At 40.2% G+C, this 17,534-nt stretch overlaps 1 protein-coding gene across 1 annotated transcript in view; it reads right to left on the bottom strand.

The window, feature by feature from the left end:
- The window catches only part of SLC26A2 (solute carrier family 26 member 2), a 29,539-nt gene extending 14,214 nt beyond the window's left edge, over positions 1-15,325 (bottom strand). Inside the window, exon 1 of the mRNA XM_036748466.1 lies at positions 15,265-15,325. The gene's annotated coding sequence lies outside the window, so the exon portion shown is untranslated. The remainder of the gene's footprint in view (positions 1-15,264) is intronic.
- Between the last annotated feature and the right edge of the window lie 2,209 nt (positions 15,326-17,534).

The following is a 17,534-nucleotide window of genomic DNA, read 5'->3' as shown; positions in this document are numbered from 1 at the left end:
AGGGTTTCTGACCCAAAGAGAAATAATTCTATTTACATTCACTCGGAGCCAATCAGGGCCCAAACATTGATGGAGTGGGCTTGGCCTGGGACCTAATGTTGGCCAATCAATGAGGGCCAGAGTGATTTGGGTTTAAGGCATTGTCTACCACCCTATCGCCATATCACCCTGAACACCAGCTCTCATCTGAGCTTGAAAGCTAAGCAGGGTCTGGCCTGGTTAGTGGGGAGCGGAGGTGGGGGGGGGGTGCCGAGTAGGGAGGTGTTAAAGGGTTGATGAGTGTTCCCTTTGGGTAATTATGGGGGTAGACTGGAGCCAGGGGTCATAGAAGTTGGGAAAACTGAAGAACCTAAAGGTGGATGTTTCAAGAGAGCAAGAATTAGCACAGCAGAGCTAGGCAGGAAGGCGATGACAGCAACAAGTTCCAGACAGGATGGAGAGAATTTTAAAGGCATATACAGGATTCCTGAGTGATTGTGACAGAGAAAGATTCCAAAAGTGGGATTGGAGAAGCCGAGCATGCCTTCTTCTGGCCCTGTTTGTTGGGGGCATGAGAGAAGGAGCAGCCGAGCTTGGAGAAGGGGCCAGGAGATGTGGTGTCTTCAGGAAAAAGTGAGGTTTCATTGAATACCAGAAGATGAAAAGTATAGCAGAAGAAAGAGATCTGAGGTGAAGGGGAGTTTAACAATGGGTTTCAGAGGACACTGTGGAAAGGGAGGGCAGAAGAGGACAGGGACCAGGGAGGGGAGAGAATACAGGTGGCAGGTGGATACACTTAGGTCCTGTTGAAAATCCCTAGGCCAAGGAGTGAGTGCATTGGGGCAGTTTGACACCTTGGGTAGGCAGGATCCTAGAGAATGAGAGAGAGGTATGATGGTCACAGGCTGCTGAAGGTAGCAACCTCAGCTAAATGAGAGAAAAGAGAGGGGGAAGGTCCTAAAGCCAGTACTCTGTGGGAGAGAAGGGGAAAGAGGAAAGCATACCTTTCCAGAAGTCAGCACCTCAGTGGAGAAAATCTTTATTGCATCCAGCAAAATCCATACAGTGGGAATGTACTTATGGAAAATTTGCATAACACTGCAGGTGTCAGGAAAGGGGAGAGATATTCAGTACAAAATCATTCAGGCCATCCCACACAATCTAATCTGCCTCTGCATTGTAAAACAGTAACTTAAGAATGCAGAGTAATTAAAGTACAATTTCTAAAGATTTCTATCAGATAAAAAATTCTATCAGATAAAAAAAAAACTTTTGCTATTCTTCAGCTATCCAGAATGACTCATTTCTGATGGAGCTGTGAACTGATTAAACAATTCTAGAGAACAATTTGGAGCTCCGGCCAAAGGGTTATAAAACTGTGCATACCCTTTGACCCAGCAATACTACCACTAGGTCTGAATCCCAAAGAGATTGAAACAAATCAAAAGAAAAGGACTTATATGTACAAAAATATTTATAGTAGTTCTTTTTGTGGTTTGAAAATTGAGGGGATGCCTTTCAATTGGGGAATAGCTGAACAAGTTTTGGTATATGATTGTGATGGAATACTGTTGTGCCATAAGAAATGATGAGCAGGATGGTTTCAGAAAAACCTGGGAAGACTTATATGAACTGATGCAAAGTGAAGTGAGCACAACCAGAAGACTACACAGTACCAGCAATGATCAACTGTGAATGACTTGGCTATTCTCAACAATATAATGATCAAAGACAATTCTAAAGGACTTATACTAAACCTCCAGTGAAAGAACTGACGGAGTCTGAATGCAGATTGAAACATACTTTTCTATTTTCTTTATTTTTCATGGGGGATGGGAGGGGTTTGGCTGCATTTTCTTTTGCAACATGGCTAATATGGAAGTGTTTTGCATCACTACACATGTATAATCTATATCAAATTGCTTGGCTTCTCAAGGAGGGGTAAAAGGAGGGAGGAAGAGAATCTGAAACTCAATTTTTTTAAAAAAAAACAAATGTTAATTTTTTTTTACATGTAACGGAGAAAAAAATTAAAGGAAAAAAATTAAAAACAAAATGATTCACTTCCCAAGAGCCCCAGATAACAGGTTTTACCTTAGCTGAAAACTGAAACTTTAGACTAAGAAAATCTCTATGCAGAAATAACTACATCATAGCACTTCAAATAAAGGATTTAGAACTAGTAAAGACATGTAATTGCATAGTGCTCAAGTTACATTAGGAATCAGGTAAAGCAACTGTGAGAAAAAAGTAATCATTAATAGAACGAAACCCATTTACCTGAATTAAAGCTTCTAGAGAACAAGACTTGGCAGGTTCCACCAAGCTGGAAAAACTTCTAGTCTAGAGGTACCAGAGCATATGATGGGGAAGGCACTGGAGATCTGGGCTCTGACATTTACTAAGTGTGTTACTATGGGGAACCTTTCTGAATGCCAGTTTACTCATCTGTAAAAATAATAATCATACTTGTACTAAATGCCTCACAGGACTCTTGAGAGGAAAACGTGTTGTAGCTAAGTAAAAATTATTGTTATGTGGAAGCATATTAATAACCTTTTTATGTCAACTGAAAATGTTAGGAAATAAATATTTCTCCAATCTTAAGTCCTTTGTAAATGTTTCCCCCTTACCTTATATCAAATCTCTTTGAGAAAAGTGTATAAAAGATCAAGAATAAAAGCTAAGGACTTGGAAAACAAAGATATAAAATTTATAATGAAAAATGTCCCTGTTAATTAAGAGCCTTGCATTCCCCTTTCCCATGAAGGGATTAATTATGACTCACTTAAAGCCAGGTCACTGGCTTTTTTTCCTCCAATTTCCTAAAGACTTGGGATTGATCAAAGAGAGGAGGTCCCTTTGAAGGCCTCCCCTCAATTTCTAATTCTTTGCCACCACAAAAAGAGCTACCATAAATATTTTTGTACATATAAGTCCTTTTCTTTTGATCTCTTTGGGATACCGGCCTAGTGGTGATATTGATGGGGTCAAAGGGTAAGCACAGTTTTATAGCCCTTGGGACATAGTTCCAAATTGCTCTCCAGAACGGTTGGATCAGTTCACAACTCCACCAACAATGCAGAATGGGTCATTCTGGATAGCTGAAGGCTAGCAGAAGCTTTTTTTATTTTAATTATATTGACAGAAATCTTTAGAAATTGTACTCTAATTACTGTGCATTCTTATCATTTTGCAATGCAGAGGCAGATGTATATTGTGTGGGTCTTGGTAACTAGCTGGGGGAAAGCCCTTGAAGGACAAGGTCAAAGAGATGAGTAGTTTTAGAAGGATAATTCTACAGGGGTATTCATTCTGTAAAGATTGAGTGACTTTAGTTTTGTTATATGGAGTAGAATGTTATAGTGAAAAACTATATATATATTTTTTTCATGATGACATTTGCCTTCAAGATTCCTATAAATGTTACTACAGAATGTCTTGTGTCAGAGAGATGTCCAAGGCATCAAGGGGACTCTTTTGTTTGGGCATTTCTCTCCAAAGAACAATGCTTGAATTGAGAATCAAGTCAAATGAATAAAAATCGTTGATGACAGATTTGTGCCTAAAATGCATAAATATAGTATCAATAATTTTTCTTTAGCAATGATCAAACCACCAGGTCCAGGAGATTAAGCTAGCTATATTAGCAGAGGCTTATCACTAGAAATGGGCCACAAATGAATGATTTTTTTTCTGGTCTCCTGAAGCATGTAGGCATTAAGGAGTTCACAATGATAAAGTCATACATCTTGACATAGAAGAATCACAGAGTTAGAAGCAGAGACCATCTAGTCCAACTCACATCTTAATAAGAATTTTCTCTACTATAACACTGGCAGGTGGACACCTCAGTTTCATTTGAAAACCTGCATCCGGTGATGTGGTACCTACTACTACCTCCAGAGATAGCCCAATTTCTATACACTGCTCCCACTTCTGCTTTAGGGGGCCAAGTAGAACCAAATCTAATCCACCTTCTACATGAGGGCCCTTCAAATAGCTGAAGATAGTCAAGATGGCCCCCCACCAAATCTTCCCCATGCTAAACAACCCTAATTCCTTCAGATGATCCTTGTAGGGTGTGATCACCAGTTCCTTCCCAACCCTGATCACCCTTCCATTTAAAGAGTAGTCTTTTGGCCCAACTATACATGGCAATGGTGGAAGTAGTAATGGATTATTACTCTAATCTTTTATTAACTAATATACATTCTACATGACGATCACAGATTTTACACATTGGACCCTCAAAATTTTCATTTTATCACCTTGTTTACAGGTAGGGCTATTCTCAAATGATTCTAGAAAGATAGCTGCTGGGGGTGGAGCCAAGATGGCAGCTGGAAAGTACGGACTTGCCTAAGGTCTCCCCCAGGTCCCTCCAAATGCTTATGAAAAAGGGCCCTGAACAAATTCCAGAGCTGCAGAACTCCTTGAAATAGCAGAGGGAGGCAGGGCTCCAGCCCAGGACAGCCTGGATGGTCGCTGGGAAGGGTCAATCACATGAAGCTGGGAACGGAGTGGAGCAGACCACAGTCCAGCGTGGGCTGCACCAGGACCAACCAGACCGCAATCCAGGTAGAACAGGCCTTAGGGCCCTGAATCATTGAGCTGTAGCAGTTACCAGACTTCTCAACCCACAAACGCCAAAGGCTACAGAGCAGGTTAGTAGGAAAAGCTGCTGGGACAGAGTGAAAGGAGTGCAGCTCCGAGGACAGAACTACAGCTGCAGTTGCTTCTGGCCCCAGGTCCACCTGGTGAGAGGAATTAAGAGGCAGATCAGAGCAGGAACGCAGAGCCTACTTTGCCCTGCCTGGAACTGGGCCGCAATCCTGGTTGGCAGTTCTTGGGGGAGGAGCACACTGCTGTGGCAGAGCTTGCTGTGTAGAAATAGCTTTGAAAACAGCAGCACAGCCCCTCAAGCTTGGGACAAAGTACTTTCTACTCTACAAGCAGTCATACCCCAGTGAAAAACTGAAGGGTCAAGTAAGTTGGCTGGGAACATAAACAGGCAGTGAAAACGCACCCAGATGCAGTCTCAGACTTTGGAATCTTTCTTTGGTGACAAAGAAGACCAAAACTACAGCCAGAAGAAGTCAACAAAGTCAAAGAGCCTACACCAAAAGCCTCCAAGAAAAACATGAATTGGTCTCAGGCCATGGAAGAGCTCAAAAAGGATTTGGAAAAGCAAGTTAGAGAAGCAGAGGAAAAATTGGGAAGAGAAATGAGAGTGATGCGAGAAAACCATGAAAAACAAGTCAATGACTTGCTAAAGGAGACCCCAAAAAATGCTGAAGAAAATAACACCTTAAAAAATAGACTAACTCGAAAGGCAAAAGAGCTCCAAAAAGCCAACGAGGAGAAGAATGCCTTGAAAGGCAGAATTAGCCAAGTGGAAAAGGAGGTCCAAAAGACCACTGAAGAAAATACTACCTTAAAAATTAGGTTGGAGCAAGTGGAAGCTAGTGACTTTACGAGAAATCAAGATATTATAAAACAGAACCAAAGGAATGAAAAAATTGAAGACAATGTGAAATGTCTCATTGGAAAAACCACTTACTTAGAAAATAGATCGAGGAGAAATAATTTAAAAATTATTGGACTACCTGAAAGCCATTGACCAAAAAAAGAGCCTAGATATCATCTTTCAAGACATTATCAAGGAGAACTGCCCTGATATTCTAGAGCCAGAGGGTAAAATAGAAATTGAAAGAATCCACTGATCGCCTCCTGAAAAAGATCCCAAAAAGAAAACTCCTAGGAATATTGTTGCCAAATTCCAGAGCTCCCAGATCAAGGAGAAAATACTGCAAGCAGCCAGAAAGAAACAATTTGAGTATTATGGAAACAATCAGGGTAACACAAAATCTAGCAGCTTCTACATTAAGGGATTGAAGGGCTTGGAATATGATATTCCGGAGGTCAATGGAGCTAGGATTAAAACCTAGAATCACCTACCCAGCAAAACTGAGTATCATGCTCCAAGGCAAAATACTGACTTTCAATAAAATAGAGGACTTTCAACCTTTCTCAGTGAAAAGTCCAGAGATGAATAGAAAATTTGACTTTTAAACACAAGAATCAAGAGAAGCATGAAAAGGTAAATGAGAAAGAGAAATCACAAGGGACTTACTTTAGTTGAACTATTTTGTTTACATTCCTACATGGAAAGATGATGTATGCAACTCATGAGACCATCTCAGTATTAGGGTAGCTGAAGGGAATATACATATATGTATATATATATATATATATATATATACACATATATATATATATATATATATATACATATATATATATATACACACACACACACACACACACACGGGGGGGGGGCACAGGGTCAGTTGAATATGAAAGGATGATATCTAAAAAAATAAAATCAAATTAAGGGATGAGAGAGGAATATATTGAGAGAGAGAGAAAGGGAGAGATAGTATGGGGCAAATTATCTCACATAAAAGTGTCAAGAAAAAGCAGTTCATTGGAAGGGAAGAGGGGGCAGGTGAGGGGGAATGAGTGAATCTTGCTCTCATCAGATTTGACTTGAGGAGGGATAACATACCACACTCAATTGGGTATCTTACCCCACAGGAAAGAAGTAGGAAGGGGATAAAAAAAAAGGGGATGATAGAAGGGAGGGCAGATGTGGGGAGGAGGTAATCAAAAGCAAACACTTTTGAAAAGGGACAGGGTCAAGGGAGAAAATAGAATAAAGGGGGATAGGATAGGAGGGGGCAAAATATAGTTAGTCTTTCACAACATGAGTATTGTAGAAGGGTTTTGCATAATGATACGCATGTGGCCTATGTTGAATTGCTTGCCTTCTTAGGGAGGGTGGGTGGTGAGGGAAAAGGGGAGAGAATTTGGAACTCAAAGTTTTAAAAGCAGATGTTCAAAAAAAAAAAGTTGTTTTTGCATGCCACTGGGAAATAAGATATACAGGCAATGGGGCACAGAAATCTATCTTGCAATACAAGAAAGTAAGGGAAAAGGGGATGGCGGGGAGTGGGGTGACAAAAAGGAGGGCTGACTGGGGAATGGGGCAATCAGAATATATGCCATCGTGGAGTGGGGAGAAGGGTAGAAATGGGGAGAAAATCTGTAATTCAAAATCTTGTGGAAATCAATGCTGAAAACTAAAAATATTAAATAATTTTAAAAGGTAAAAAAAATAAAAATATCTAGGCTCTTTTTTTTGATCATGGCTTTCAGGTAGTCCAATAATTTTTAAATTATCTCTCCTGGATCTGTTTTCTAGGTCAGTGGTTTTTCCAATGAGATATTTCACATTGTCTTCCATTTTTTCATTCCTTTGGTTCTGTTTTATAATATCTTGATTTCTCATAAAATCACTAGCTTCCACGTGCTCCAATCTCATTTTTAAGGTAGTATTTTCTTCAGTGGTCTTTTGGACCTCCTTTTCCATTTGGCTAATTCTGCCTTTCAAGGCATTCTTCTCCTCATTGGCTTTTTGGAGCTCTTTTGCCATTTGAGTTAAGTCTATTTTTTAAGGTGTTATTTTCTTCAGCATTTTTTGGGGTCTCCTTTAGCAAGTCATTGACTTGTTTTTCATGGTTTTCTCGCATCACTCTCATTTCTCTTCCCAATTTTTCCTCTACTTCTCTAACTTGCTTTTCCAAATCCTTTTTGAGCTCTTCCATGGCCTGAGACCAGTTCATGTTTTTCTTGGAGGCTTTTGGTGTAGGCTCTTTGACTTTGTTGACTTCTTCAGGCTGTATGTTTTGGTCTTCTTTGTCACCAAAGAAAGATTCCAAAGTCTGAGACTGAATCTGAGTGCGTTTTCGCTGCCTGTTTATGTTCCCAGCCAACTTACTTGACCCTTGAGTTTTTTTTGTCAGGGTATGACTGCTTGTAGAGCAAAGAGTACTTTGTTCCAAGCTTGAGGGGACGCGCTGTTGATTTCAGAGCTATTTCTATACAGCCAGCTCTGCCACACCAGCACTCCCCCTTCCTGAAGAACCACCAACCCGGACCTGACGCAAATCTTAAGTAGGCTCTGCACTCCTGCTCAGATCCGCCATTTAATTCCTCCCACCACGTGGGCCTGGGGCCGGAAGTAACTGCAGCTATAGTTCTGTAGTTGCAGCTCCCCCACTGCCCCTAGGGTGGTGGCCGAACAGCGAACTCTAACCCCTGCAACTTTTCTCACTAACCTTCTCTGTTGTCTTTGGTGTTTGTGGGCTGAGAAGTCTGGTAACTGCCACAGCTCACTGATTCAGGGTGCTAGGGCCTGTTCCGCCCAGCTCCCTGTCTGGTTGGTCCTGCCGCCGCCCATGCGAAGCTCCGCTCCCCTCTGCTCCATGTGCGATAAACCTCATCCAGGGACCATCCAGGCTGTCCTGGCCTGGATCCCTGCTTCCCTCTGCTATTTTGTGGGTTCTGCAGTTCTAGAATTTATTCAGAGCCATTTTTTTATAGGTTTTTGGAGGGACGTGGTGGGGAGCTCATGCAAGTCCCTGCTTTCCACCTGCCCAAAAAAAAATAAAAATAAAAAAAGAAAAATAGCTGCTAACATTCTTTAAGAAAAAAATTCAGGAGACTTCATAACCTTTCTTGGAACAAAACGCCCCAGATCTTCATATAGCAGAGAGATTGTTACAAAGCTTCTAGCTATTGTTTGCTTATTTCAAGTACTATTCAATAAAACAAAGCTACATTTCAACAAAAGAATTAGCATGGTCCTTGGAGGCTCATTATAATGTCTTGTAAATATTTTAACAAATTAACACAGTAGCCTTGCAGTTGCCAGTGTTGACTTATCTCTTAAATCTCAATTGATGACAGCATTTCTATTAAAACATTCTTTTAAAAACTGTTCCAGACTTCTCTCCTTTCAACAAGCTTCTAGTTTGGTCTGTGACAAACCATAAACCTGAGTATATTTCATTGTGAGCAATACTATAAATTGTCTTCATACAAAGCCGCTACAATTTAATTTAATTTTTGAAAACATTTGTTTAAACATATCACATTTGCACAAATAGGTTTAACAGTGCTTGGAGAACCATAACTTATGGAGACACTGACAAATCATAGCCTTACATTTTCTCCAAAGCAATCCTCCTTCTTGATCCTCTCTACTCTCTTGGCTTCCATAATGCTGACCTCTCTCCTGGTTCTTCTTTCTAACCACTCTTTCTCTGTCTCCATCCCCTATACTTAAGTGTTATCCCCAAGAGTTATCTCCAGCCTCTACTCCTATTGGCTCTGCATTCTCTCTCAGGACTTCATTCACTCTCACAGTCTCCTCTCAGGTGACCCCTAAATTTACACATCTAGATTCAATTTCTCTCCTGAGCACTAGAACCAGCTATTTCTTGGATCTCTAGTTCAGTGGCCCATACAAACCTCAAACTCAGCAAGTCCAAACCTCCTCGATCTTTTTAAAAATTTCTGTTGATGCCACCACTGCCATTACAGTCAGAGAACTGGAAACGGTGGAGTCACCTCTGATTTGATTTTTCCCTCTCCCTCAACCCTCACATTCAATCACTTTCCAAGTCCTGTCAATTACACTTCCACAGCTGGACTCATAATCTCCCTTGGATACAATGAAAGGGCAGCCATCCCAGTATGGGTGCTAAACATGTTTGCTACTTAATTTCAGTTCCTTGATATTGGCCTTGTATTATGTTTAAATTAAATATCTTTTGCTTTGAATTTTAAAAAATTAAACTTCTGTAACACCTCCTGCCTATGTTCCCATCTTTCCATTCCCTTGGCAACGGGCCAAGTTTCAGGCTTTCATCACCTCTCACCAGAACTACTGTGACAGTCTCCTAACTAGTCTTCCTACTGCCACTGTATCACCTCTCTGATCCATGGTTCACTACATAGCCCACACCAATATCCTAGTGCACCATGCTGATATCACTTCTCTAGCAAAGAAAACTCCAGTAATGCTCCATTGCCCACAAAATAAAGAAGCCAAGACTTTCCACATTTTGCTTTCAGTGTGTTTTTCTAACCTTATCTCATATTCCCAGATTCTCTGTTTCAACCAAACTGTCCATCCTCTAGTCTCACTCCCATTTCTGTGTCTTCGAACTGCCATCCTTTGGGACCTTTTCCCCCTCCATCTTTTTCTTTCCCTTGTTGATACAGCCATAACTACCACTGGGGGTTCCCAGTCTGAGTCTCAGCTTCTCACTTCACTCCCACGCCCATCCAAGACAGGATCTGCAGTGACAAGACTGTTGCAGTGACAGTGTAACCAAGAAGCCAACCCCACCCCTCTCCCCAACCTAACCTGATAAAAGAAACCCCACTGTTGTGATCCTAGTCCTAGTTTCTTACTGCCCACCCATCGTCTCAACCTCAATCCCAGCCCTCTTGAAAGCCATAAATGCTCAAAAGCCTCTGAAGTTTTAATTCCTATGTCTCTCCCTTCTATTTTCACACTTTCTTTTGTATTATGTGTTTGAGTGGATATATCTTATTCTTCTGCCTGCTAGATTATAATCTCTTTGAAAAGAAGGCCTGCCTTATTCATTCCTGAATCTCCTTCAGTGCCTGACAAAATATCTTGGCATGTAATAAGCACGCAATAAATCCCTGTTGAATTGAAGAAAAAAAAGTATCTCTATGAAAGAAGCGAAGACCTACCCACTATCATCCATGTATAGTGAGGGAAAAATGAGGAGCAGAGGAGGGAGACTTCAAACCCGGTTATCTGTCATTACTAGCAATGAAAATGCTGAAAAAACTGTTTTCTTCTGAAATAGATGGGTAGGGAAAAGGCTAGAAGGCTGTTCTCTTCCAGAATGGTGCTGGAAAAGAAATCCTGGTGAGAAACAACAGGTGATAGCAATAGAAAAGGGAGCAACAGAAAAGGCTGATCGAAGCCTGTGAAGCCTCAGAGGGAAAAAAAAGTGAAGGAGGAGTGGAGGAGACAGGGAACTAAACAGGACTAAGAAGTAGCCTTGGAAATCTGCACTCAAAGGAGGCCCTGGTACTTGCATTTTCCTACCCTGTATCATTCAAACTTTCCCATACTCTATTCAACTTGAGCCCATGTTCCAGGCAGCAGGAGTCATCTGCAGTGGTTTGAGGATCAGAATCCCCTCTCTTACTGCCCAACAAGCGCTGAATGGAGCAGCCCCTGCCAGAGCAGCAGCTGTACAGCTATAATATAATTGTGGATTAAAATTGTTTTTGATGAGCAGAGACAGTGTGACGAGATGGGAAGACCACTGAATTTGTAAGCAGGCAACCTGGGTTCAAATTTCGGTTCTGTTCTGGTGACCAGGGGCAGAATGATTTCCCTTCCCAAGGCTTTAGTTTCCACATCAGTGAACAAAGGGAAAAGAGGGAGGCTGGATTAGCTAACATCTAAGGTTCCTTACAGCTCTAAACCTGTGAGACAAAACGTGATCTTAAGCAAGGAAAGAGACTTACCGTATTTCCCCATGTATAAGATGCACCCTTTTTTTTTTTAAATTTGGGGTCTAAAAACTGTGTGCATCTTATACAGTGGTTGTACATGTTTTTACTTGCATTTCCCACTTTTTCGTGCTTGTTGTCTTTGTGCTCATTGTTTTGCATTTGTTACCGGTATATTAGGTTACATTTTGCCACATTCTGCCCAGAAATGGCTCAGAAAAGATTTTCATACAGTGCTGAATTCAAGTTAAAAGTGACCCATTTTGCAAAAGTGAATGGAAATTGTGCCGCTGAATGGAAGTTTGGTCCTCCTCCAACTGAGAAAACAATCCTAGGCTGGCTACGGGAAGAAGAAACCCTACTGAAAATGCCACGGCAGAAAAAGGCCATGAGAGGCAAGTCAGCAAAATGGCCGGATTTAGAGAGGGAACTGAAGATATGGATTGAAGAGCAAAGGGCAATTGGAATTCCTGTGTCCACAAAGATGGTTCAGCAAGAGGCAAGAAGAACTGCTGACGAAAAAGAAGTTACTGATTTCAAAAGAAGACACAATTGGTGCTTCAGGTTCATGAAACAGAATGGACTAAGCATATGTACACACACTAGACTTGCCCAAAAGATGCCTGAAAGCTATGAGCAGATGAATAAAACTTGAGTTCAATAACTTTATGTAATACATTTTTTTTCAAATTTCGGGCCCCAAAATTAAGGGGCATCTTATACATGGGGAAATATGGTAACTGCTTGGAACCTAATAGATGATATTGTTTCTATGGGAAAATAGTCTTAAGTTCCAAACATATAAACTTTTCTGTATGCATCTCTTTCGTAAAGTTGGAGACTGATTCCAATAGTAGATACTAATGACAGGTGGGATCATATTTCTAAAAATATTTCTTAAGTTGAGTTCTTGTAATGTTGACTATAAACAGTAGAGATCTTGGAATTCAGGGCCTTTGGAGGTGACAAATTCAATTGTAAAAAATTTCACCCTACAGACAACAGATGATCACTAGACTTGATATAGCCTGTCTATGTTTACCATTCTGCCCATGTTATTTCCATTACGTTTTTTTAAAGTACACATTGCTGAATTTCTTTTAAATTCAGTCAAAACTATGATCTACAAAGGTTTGTGTTTTTTTAAACTTTTACTTTATCACTTTTGCTTGAGCCTGTCGCTTGCACTAATCACATTCTCTGATGTTACATAATAGCTAAGTCAATATCCCCAGCGTCTAATACCTTGCCACGTTATCTTTAAAAATGAAAACTTTTTCATGGAAGCAAATAGTAAGTGTTTGTGCCAGATGTGTTTCTAAAACATCTGACAATGACAAAAACAACATAAGATACACAGATGTAATGGAATATTACTGTGTTGTAAGAAAAGATGAATAGGATGAATAGAAGCACGTAAAGAAAATTAAGTAAGCAGAGCCAAGAAAATGAGGGACACAATGATTACAACAACGGAAAGGACAACCATGGAACAATGAAAGTGAATGTTGTAAAGTTACAAAGAACAGGCATGGCCCCACAATAGAGATGTGAGAAGACACCCTCACCTCACTCATTTGCAGAGGTGGGAGGTTCACAAGTGTAGAACACTACTTATATTTTCAGATTTTTTTAAATGTTACTGATCAGTTTTGCTGATTTTTTTCTCTTCCTTTTTTCCTTTTTTGTTATATAGGACAGCTCTCCGGAACGGATACGAGGGACAGATACTGCAAAAAATTCTGATGGTATGAAAACAAAAGATGTCCATAAAAATTTATTCTTTAAAAAAAAGGGAAAAACACATTAAAATTCAAGAACATATGAGCCATGTCATTATGGCAATTCCATCAGGTACTCTGGCAAGCTACCACAAGTCATTATTGCAAAAGCAACAGTGTTTATTTACCATGTACTTAATTTTACAAGATTATGAACTTAAGTTAGTTATGTAATTATTCAAAAAACTGAAGCTTCTTCAAAACTATTTTCAGGAAAGGAGTTTAGGAGGTAAGTATTCCAAGGCCCCTTTTTTTGTATAGCCAACAATCAGTTTTACAAAAAAAAAAAAAATTAATAGGAGTTGACATTTCAATAGCCAAGGTTTATGAAGCTGTTTTGCTTTTTTCTTTGCTCTTTGCTCTGTTTCCTAAAGTCTTATGATAAACTGTGGACTTCAGAATCAGTAAGAGACTAGAGAAAGGACACTCTGTGTGAGACAGAACAGACCAGGAAGCCCTCAAGGAGAAAACAAGCCTAGAAGGATGGATGGGTTTTCAATTGTTAAGAGATGAAAGGCGGGGGAGGGGAGGTAGAACCAAAGCTGTGGAAATGTATATAAGAAGCACAATATGGTTCAGGTACAGTAAAAGAATTTCCAAATCAATTACCCTTGTGGAAAATATTATACTATTTTATAATATTTCTAATTTCAACCAGACCCAGAGCCTGAATTAATGAGTAACTGGATGAAGATCCAGGACCTGGGCTTCTTTGTTCTCTCTAAAAGTTTGCTCAACAAGGCCAGATCATTAAGGACATTACCCTAACCCCAAGAGAGATTACCTTGCTTAATATTCTACAAGTATATACTATGTTATGGAATGTAATGAGACACAGAGACGCTGGGCTGTAGTTTCAACTGACTTTTGTCAACATCCTTTACAACTCTATTCCATTAAGGAAAATCCTCTTGTTGTATCATGGTTAAACATACATGGGGGTCATAAAAAATGAAGTAATACAGGCTTGCCAGCTCTGCTAAAATAACGTATACAAGTTTTCTCATTGCTTTGTTCAGGCAGCCAGAGTTCATACTCTGACTCCTTGTACGTACAAGTAAGCTAGCTCCGCTATGCTTTAAGGGAAAATAATAAACAACATGGATTTTTCTATCACCTAGCTCTGTTGTTTCCTTCAACCAAATTTTCAGATTTAACACCCTGATTCAATGGTTTGTGAAAAGAAAACAAGAACTTTGTCCAACAGTATTTTCATAAGACTATAAGGTTCATGAGTATTTATTAGGGCCACCTTTGATTTTATAGATGAGGACAAAGACCCAAAGACGGAAAGTGACTTATTACAAATGTAAGATCTGGTAATTAGCCCAGCAGGGCTTCAAACCTAGATAAGCTGAAGCAATGGTGCACAGTGGAAAAAGCACCAAATTCAGCCACAGGACATTTGTTCAAAACCTGGCTCTGCCCCCCACTACTGGTATGGCTTTGAGCAAATAACTTTAACCCCTTAAGACCTCAGTTCCCTAAACTTTAAAATAAGAGAGTTCATCTAGATGACCTCTAAGGTCTAGGATACTAAGTAAGAGCCCAAGGTCTTTGCTTCCAAATGCTTTGTTTTCAAAATTCTTTTTACAGCGGCCCTCCCACTTTTAACAACATTCAATATAATGGACCCAAAGAATAACTGGAGTTGAAAAATTGACAATTTCATTTAGGATCCAGGTCACATTCAATAATATATGTACTAGAAGTAACAAAGACAACCCATAAAAAAGACTTTTCCTTTCAAGATTTATAGATGTTTTAAAGACAGTCACTAGATCGCTGTATGTATAGCTTAGAACTGCCTTCTTTATTTATCCTAAAAGGACCATTCACCCAAGGGGCACTGAATTAAGGCTACAGTCTCTGCTCTTGTGTCATACACCCTTCTGGCTGAATTAACAGAAGAAGCAAGGAAAGTATCTCAAAGCTAGACTCTTCCCTTATATGGAAGAATCAGAGTGAAGCAGGATTGGAAAAGGTGTGGAAAGTTTGGAAAATAATTTTTTATGTGTTTTTCTTTCCAGGCTTGCAACTCAGTATTTCCAGCAACTTCTACTTTAAAAGAGACCTTTAGAGGTGTACTTACAATTTCTATGCTTCTCTTTGTACCGTACATGCACAAGATTCTGGTACAGTGGAAAGAATGCTGGCTTTGGAATCAGAAGACCTTCTTCTGCCCACTATCTGTGTGCCCCTGGGCAAATCACTTCCTCCCTCGGAGCCACAGTTTCTTTATCTGTAAAATAGAACAATTGGACTAGATGACCTCTAGGGTCCTTTCCAGTTCTGAACCAAGATCCTACGAACCAACAAAAAACAGTGAACAAAAATCTCTCAAGGTGGTTTCTTAATAGAGGTTAAAAAAAAAAGGTTTATGTTAAAAACTACTTTCTGGGATCCAAATTATCTAACATCAAAGCTCTCTTTTCTACCCAAACAAACCATTCCATGGTTGAGATCAACTATAATCAACCTAAAGACAATCTGGAAAAACAGAGTAAGAGTGGGATTACCTTTGTCTTTAAATCACAGGTCCAATATTTTAAATAACCAAATGGATTACCATAGAATCACAGATTTAGAGGTGAAAGAGGCCTTAGAGAAAACATGGTTTCAACCCCTTATTTTTCACATGAGGACACTGAAGCTCAGAGAGCCTCACTTGTTCATAGACACAAGTTTCTCAAAAGTGGAACTTGAATAGGGTCTTTCTTTTAGATCCCAGTCCAATATTCTATCCACTAAATCATGCTGCAATACTCAGAAATTTTATGTTGTAAACTGAGGGCTTTTCCATTTCTTTACTTAAGAATGAGACTTCAATTCACCTTTTTCCTAGAGCCTCTTTAGATGAACAGTTTATAGCCCTGAGATTGTTGTTTGTCCTGTTTTCTAAGAGGACCAATGACATCACGAGGTGATGTCTTAAGTGAGGCAGAACTGCAGAGCTGTCAGCCTCACTGTTTCAGAGTCATCAAAGTCCAGTGGCAAGACAAAAGTCAAGACAACTGGCAATACCTTGGGATGCAGTGGACAACCTGGGCTGCTTCCATACCTGACTAAGATCTAAACCCTCCACAGTTCCGGCTTCAGCTGCCTTCATGGCCAGTGGAACAAATTGTTTTTAATCTTCCCATTAGGCCATGGAAAGTCTTTCCATGCTTGGGGTAGACACCTCCTTACTCACCGATGGCTTTGAGGCCCATCAGTTAGCCCTGAGATAGTGAAAGATCCAGAGGGAGTACTCCATCATATTTGGGAGTGTCCTCAGCATCACACAGGTTGAGAAGGTTTCTCTACCTCACTGAAGTCCCCCACTACAGATCCCAAGATCTAAAGCTGGAGGGGACTTTAGAGATTACCTAGTCTAACTCATATTTACAGATGATGAAACCAAGGCGAGTGAAATAACCTGCACCAAGTCACAGAGTTGGGAGCAGAACCCAGGTCCCCAATACCAAATCCATTTCTCTTTTCACCAATACTACACTGATCCCTCGATTAACCATGAGACTTATATCACAAAACGCTAACAATTGCTTGGAGGTCAGCACCTCCTCCACAACATCAACATGTAACAGGTCAATAGCAACAAGACAGCCCCTCCTAGACTTAACTTGCCATACATCTAAATGAAGTTGCAAGAAAATGAGGAAGTCTTGGTTTCAGCCATTTTCAAAGTGTGGTCTGGGGACTCTTAGGGTCCCTAAGACCTTTTTAGGGGGATCCAAAATTATTTGCAAAGTAATACTAAGATGTTTTAATTTCTAATAGAGTAACTATAGAGAAGGGACAGCTAGAGCACCAGGCCTAGAGTCAGGAAGACCTGAGCTCATATCTGACCTCAGACACTTACTAGCTTTCTGATCCTGGTCAAGTCACTTAACTTTGCCTCAGTTTCCTCATCTGTAAAATGAGCTGAAGATGGAAATGGCAAACCACTCCAGTATCCACAAGAAAACCCCACAAAGAGTCACATAGAACTGAACACCAACAAAATATCAAGATACAACCCACATAAACAACTGTTATTTGGTGAAAGGAGAGCCCCTCAGCAATTCTTTAAAGTGTAAAAGGGTCCTGAGACAGAAAATGTTTGAGAACCACTGCCCTAGTTAACTCCTGCTAGTGTTCTAAACAGTCTATCTTCACCCTGGCCCACATGAAGGAAGCCATAACTATCTCATAATATATGAGTGAACGACAATGCCAGAACATTCTGATGGCATCATGAATTACTACCTCAGATGATAGATGCTGTTAAGAAGGGAAGGTTCATCACACTCGTGGCAGAAGGGCACATGAGAAAAGAGAAGGAAGCTTTTTATCGCATATCCAACTAAAGAAGCTCTAGTA

This window comes from Trichosurus vulpecula, chromosome 3 (genome assembly GCF_011100635.1).
Source record: "Trichosurus vulpecula isolate mTriVul1 chromosome 3, mTriVul1.pri, whole genome shotgun sequence".
In the NCBI taxonomy this organism is placed as follows: Eukaryota; Metazoa; Chordata; class Mammalia; order Diprotodontia; family Phalangeridae; genus Trichosurus; species Trichosurus vulpecula.
The sequence above is the reverse complement of the archived record's forward strand: the minus strand, read 5'-3'. Positions and strand labels throughout refer to the sequence as shown.